The sequence below is a fragment of the Sus scrofa genome, chromosome 4, assembly GCF_054392235.1.
Source record: "Sus scrofa isolate SSC_HxYL_T2T_F1_AM1 chromosome 4, Sscrofa_HxYL_maternal_Yorkshire_Landrace_v2.0, whole genome shotgun sequence".
Taxonomy (NCBI): domain Eukaryota; kingdom Metazoa; phylum Chordata; class Mammalia; order Artiodactyla; family Suidae; genus Sus; species Sus scrofa.
The window spans coordinates 110,232,872-110,239,324 of NC_139386.1; the positions used below are offsets into that span (position 1 = coordinate 110,232,872).

The 6,453-nt window shown below is 46.2% G+C and overlaps 1 pseudogene; it reads right to left on the reverse strand.

Annotated features, from left to right (window-relative positions):
• Positions 1–1,844: 1,844 nt before the first annotated feature.
• Positions 1,845–2,674, reverse strand: LOC100157016 (small ribosomal subunit protein uS2 pseudogene; annotated as a pseudogene).
• Positions 2,675–6,453: the final 3,779 nt, after the last annotated feature.

The window sequence follows — 6,453 nt, forward strand, 5'->3', positions numbered from 1 at the left end:
GGGAGGCAGTTCAATGTCAGGTAGAGCTCGGATCCCAGAAGCAGGATGTTGCCTAGGCTTCAGTCAACCCCGGGACCTAGCAGCCCTGTTATCAGTGAGAAGGAGAGGAGCCTGGGGCAGAGACCCTGGTGAAGACACCTGTCAGTGCGCTTGGCCTTGGGGTAACTAGGGTCCCCAGGGCAGTTTCACTTGCTGGGCAGTGCAAAGGATCACACTCAGGGCCAGTCAGGGGCAGGGGGGAACCAGCCACTCATACCTTCTGGGGCCTGAAGTTTCTTCTTTAATGTTGTTTTTAATCTGAGGAGTCATCGTCAGTAATTCATTACCTATTTATGAGAAACACTTGAATAACACCCTGAAGACTGCGTTAAGCTAATTACTTGGACTAACACCAGGTGGTATTATTTCCTGGGGGTGAACAAGCCTCTGGCACTGCCAGCCCAGGCTCAGACTGCTGGCTGTGGCGCAGACACAGGCATGGAAGAAAGACCCCGGCTTCGGGCCCACAGCCTGATTGCTCTCCATGAGTCATCAGCCGTCTTCGTGGGTGCTGCTGAAGGGAAGGGCCAAGTCCAGGCAGAGAAGGACAATGCCATGAGTCCTTCTTAGTGATCAGGGTTTGAGTTAATCATACCTTTGTCATTTTTTGCATTTCTGATGCTTTGTCATTTGGGGGCCCTGCTGCCCCTGGAGAGACTGCCCCCTCAGGGCTTGCTAATTCCTAGAGAGAGTAAAGCCTCACACAGATGCTCTTCACATGCAAACCGGCCAATCCAGAGCCCGTACCCCCTCCTCTTCCTCTGTCTGGCTCTCACACTCTGGGCTACCATCCATCTGCCCTAATCACCCCAGGGTCAGGTACTCAACAAGTAGAGACAGCCCGTACATCCCAGAATCTGCTGGAATTATTCAAACTGGCAATCCTAAGCCTGCTTATCCTACCTCACTTACTCTTTCTCACAAGATGCAACAAGAAAGCCTCTTGCCCCTGTTTTCCTCCCACTCTGCCCACCTCCAGACCAACCCTGGTGCTTCTCCGTGTAGCCCTGCATGGTGTAGTGTACCCCCTCCTCTTTTTTTATTTGTCTTTTTGCCTTTTCTAGGGCCGCTCCCACGGCATATGGAGGTTCCCAGGCTAGGGGTCCAATCGGAGCTGTAGCTGCCGGCCTACACCCCAGCTCATGGGGACACCAGATCCTTAACCCACTGAGCAAGGCCAGGGATCGAACCCGCAACCTCATGGTTCCTAGTCGGATTTGTTAACCACTGAGCCACGACGGGAACTCCGCACCCCCTCCTCTTGAAACTGTCTTTTCAAAGGCAATGGTCTCCTGCTTTGTTGGCCTTATCACATCTGAATATTAAGGAAACCTACGTTTTAAAACAGAGTTTCTATTGAAACTGTGCTCATTTGTGAACCATACAAATGACCTGGCAGAGAGAAAGAATTCATGTTTGTTGCGCATTCTATTATGCAGCAGGCATTGTTATAGTCATTTTTAATCTGTTATTTACTGGTATTTTCCTGGTAACTCTCTAATGTAGATATTTTACAAAAACTCAAATAGTTTAAGTTCCATTTCCAAGGTCACAGAGGCTAAACCCAGACCTTCTGATTCCCAGCCAGGCTTTCCTACTGCACTGGTCATAGATCCTAAGACAATTCTTCTCACTCTTCCTTTATCCTCTCTTCCCTTCTCTGATTAATGACCACCGCCCATCCCATCCTCTACCATTTTCTTTCTTCTATCCTTCCCTTTACTTATTTAATTATCTATCTATCTTCCGAAACTGTTTATTTGCCATCAACCTATTTCAACTTTGAGAGGTTTTGGAAGAACAGCTTAAGACCACTCGGTGGTTGTTCTTACCCTTGTGGGGGTCTGAGCGGTGGGCTGCAGACCAGTCCTCAGTGGTGGGCTGAGCCCCCTGACCGTCAGTGGGGAACTGCTGGACACGCACAGAGGGCGCCCGCCTGCCTTCGGATCAGTCTGTGACTTCAGGTTGAGTGGCAGTGAACTCGGGAGCTGGAGCGGTCCATACAGCCTGAAATCTCTCCTTAGTCACAGCCGTCTCAGCGGCCGCTTGCTCATCCTTGTCAATCTCTTCGGGATCCCTGTAGAAGCAGGGACCCGGCAGGATCTCCTGTGGTTGTTCATGGGAGATGGTGAAGAACTTCCTGGGATGGGCTCCCTTGTTGCAGCATTGGGTGGCAATATCCACATAACACAGCGGAGAGTCTGTGTTATGGGGAGGGCTGGTAGGCAGATTAACATAAGATGCTTCTGTGGGAGGCTGGTGCTCAGCCCTGAGATCAGGAACCACCGAAAGTCTTGACTCCCCGAGGCTGCCTACAACTGGGTAGCGAGGCTTCCGGGAGTGAAGTGCCCACAGCAGGAGTGGCTCCAGTGGCAGCAGCAAAGTGCAGCACAGCTGGCTGAGAGTATTCACGGAGGATAAGACATCAGCTGGGAAATGAATGGCAACAATGGAACGAATGGCCAGCAGAAGCTTCCGCCAAGTTCTCTCCAGATTTATGGTGTAGATGCTATCACTTTACCTTTTGTAGGGGTTCTATTTGGAAGTCAAAGCTGGTGCCATCTAAGTGGGTTCCTGCCTTAAGGAATCTGAGGACATCCTTCTTCATTTGCACAACATCAAGGGCTCTGGACATTGTAAAATCTCCCTTTAAGTGACAATTGGAACACAGAACAACCTTACATTTCTCTTTAAACCAAAACATTTCTTGGCAATGTTATCTGTGTGTCTGTTTTATCTGGGGGGAAATCTGAAAGACAAATCATCAATTCTAGGATATAATAAAATCTCTTCTTTAAATTACAAAAACTTCAAGGTCTGAATTTGTAAGTATTTTACATTCTAAGTTCAATAATAAAATTTCAGATATGCACTTTGTTTTATGTTTTTATTTTCTTACGTTTGCTTTTTAGGGCCACACCGGCATATGGGAATTCCCAGGCTAGGGGTGGAATCAGAGCTACAGCCACCAGTCTACGTCACAGCCACAGCAACGCAGGATCCGAGCCACGTCTGCGACCTACATTACAGCTCATGGCAATGCGGATCCTTAACCCACTGAGCGAGGCCAGGGATCGAATGTGCATCCTCATGGATCCTAGTTGGGTTTGTTAACTGCTGAGCCATGAAGGGAACTCCTGTGAACTTAGTTTTAAATGCTTGTTTAGAACACCAGGACCAAAGCAGAGTAAGCAAGTCTGGATTTTTCCTCCCATGTGAAATAACTATAAATTCAGACAAAACTTATGAAACAATATGATTCAAGAAATTGCATATCAGGTAACAGGGGACAGTGATGCCTGAGATGCCGGAGACCACAGGGCACCCCTACAACTGGCCCGACTTGCTGCCTAAAAAGAGTTTCCAGGCTGTGGTACAGGCAGAAGGAACCAAGCAGAGCCTGGTGGGTTCCCTGCATTGAAGAGGCAGAGTAACCGAGATGAGACAGCTGCAGATAACGAGAACTCTAGAAAAATACAGAGGCGCCCCTCAAGTATTCAGCTGAGTACTATTCACTGCACCTGTGTGAGGAAAGCCTCCCCTGAATGGATAATTGAGAACAATACCTAGACTCACACAGAAAAGTAAATAGTACCCGTTATGACCAGCCAGGCTGGCAAACCTCATAATCCATGAGGCATTAGGTAGCGCAAACAGACTGATCTTGCCTCAGTAATGGGGCAAAAAAGCCCTAGATTGAATGCTGCTTGGATTGTGCCAAACAAAGCTTAAACCGAGAGGCTCAAACTGTTTCCAGGTACTTTGTCATCCAAACAAAGGTCAAGAATATTTAGGAGGCGTTCCCGTCGTGGCTCAGTGGTTAACAAACCCGACTAGTAACCATGAGGTTGCAGGTTTGACCCCCAGCCTCACTCAGTGGGTTAAGGATATGGCGTTGCCATGAGCTATGGTGTAGGTCGAAGATGCAGCTCAGATCGCTCATTGCTATGGCTGTGGCGTGGGCTGGCACTAAGGCTCCAATTCACCCCTAGCCTGGGAACCTCCATATGCCACAGGTGTGGCCCTAAAAAGACAAAAGACCAAAAAAAAAAAAAAAAAAAAAAGAAAAAGAATACTTCTGAAATACCCAAATATGCAGCACCCAGCAAAGTACAATAACTGGGATCCTACAGAAATTACCAAACATAAAGAAGCAGAAGAATATGACTCTAAGGAAGAGAAAAATCAATCAATTGAAACCACCAGAACTGATATGGATGATAGCATTAGTAAAACAAACTAAAAAACCCCTTTAAAACAATAATTCGAAAAGCTGGGGGGGGGGAATTAAACACGAAAAGCAAAGAACTGAAAGGTAGAAAACAAATCCAAGATGAGCTTCTAGACATGAAAACTATGGTGTCTGAAATAAAAAATATATCAGGCAGGATTAACAAAAGATTAGACATTGCAGGGAAAAAGATTAGTGAACTCGAAAAGATAGTGATAGAAACTATCCAAGTTCATTAATCACTTTGTATGCAATATCTGATCTGCTGTTAATCCAGTCCACTGTACGTTTTCATTTCAGACACATGATTTGTGTTTCTTTGATATTGCCCACATTTCTACTTAGATTTTTGAAACTATGAAATGCAGTTATAATAACTTTTTTTTTTTTTTTTTTTTTTTGTCTTTTTGCCATTTCTTGGGCCACTCCTGTGGCATATAGAGGTTCCCAGGCTAGGGGTCTAATCGGAGCTGCAGCTGTTGGCCTGCACCAGAGCCACAGCAACGCAGGATCTGAGACGCGTCTGCAACCTACACCACAGCTCACGGCAACGCCGGATCGTTAACCCACTGAGCAAGGGCAGGGATCGAACCCGCAACCTCATGGTTCCTAGTCGGATTCGTTAACCACTGCGCCATGACGGGAACTCCATAATAACTATTTTAATGTCCTTGTCAGCTAAATTTAACATCTGTATCAATTCTTTGTTGTTTTCAAGTGCTTGATTGATTCCCCCCCTCATCATGGATCATATTTTTCTGCTTCTTTGAACGCTTAGTAATCTTTATTTTTTTCCTTTTCGGCCAGTCTAAGGCATATGGAGTTCCTGGGTCAGGGATCAGATCTGAGCCGAGCTGTAGTTTCAACGTAAGCCACAGCTGGGGCAACACCGGATCCTTAACCCTCTGCGCCAGGCTGGGGATCGAACCTGCGTCCCAGCCCTCCCAAGACTCCACTAATCCCATTATGCCACATCAGGAACTGAATGCCTAGTTATTTATTTATTGGAAGGTAGACATTGTGAATTTTTTGGTTGCATGTTAGATAGGTTTGTATTCCTATAAATAATCCTGAGCTTTACTCTGGGATAAAATTACTCGGAAGTTGTTTGGTCCTTTTAGGTCCTCCTTTTAAGATAAGTTATGTGGGACCAGAGTCCTGTTTACTCTGGGGATAATTGCTTCGCAGCTGAGGAAGGCTTTTCTGAGTGCTCCACCCAATGTCCCAGGGCTTATGCGGTGGGAACAGGCACTCTTCCCAGTCAGTGTGAGGCCAGGTACCTTTCCCTCCGATTGTTAAGGGTGATACTTTCTTCGGTGTCTGTACTAATACACTCAGCAGTTCTCCTTAGAAATCACCAAAGCAACTCTCTGTTGGCCTCTGAGTTTCTCTCTCGGTACAGTGCTCTCCTTTCTGGCACACTCCACTGCAATTCTAGCTACCTTAGCAGCTCTGGACTCGGAACAATGCCTTCTTATCTCTCTGAGCCTTCTGGGCTTTTCCAGATTCACCTTTCCTGAACCCCAGCCAGAATCTCTCCCAAAGGAGTCAGCCTGGGCAGTCAGGGTCTCACCTTGATTTGTTCCCCATCTCGCAGGGCTCACTGGCCTCCGTTGCCTAATGTGAAGGGTCTTGAAAACCACTATTTTGTGTATTTCGTCCAGTGTTAAAATTTTAGGCAGGAGGGTAAACACGGTCACTGTTTTTCCATCTTAATTAGAAGTAGGACTCCTGGACCGTTTGCCTGCACTTTGGTTACTGATGTGGTAGGCTCTCTATCTACCACATTCCTAGCAGTTCTTCTGTTTGTTTTGTTCATTCTTTTCTGTTTTTATTTGTATTGCTTATTTCTTTGTGATTTCATTTTATATCCTACACTAATTCATTCATTACTTTAATTACTAAAAAAAAAAAAGATTGTTTTTAGAACAGTTGTAGGTTCGCAGAAAATAAAGAGGAAGGTACAGAGAGGTCCACTATCTCCACGTGCGGACACCATGCCTGCAGAGCCTTCCCTGTTATCCGCATCCCCCAGCAGGAGGGCACATTCGTTTCACATGATGACCTATTGACCCACTGACATATCAGAATTAGCTGAAGGCCATGGCTTACCTTAGGGCTCATTCTAGGCGTTATATATTTCATTGGTTTGGACAGGTGTGAAATGACATTTATCTATCATT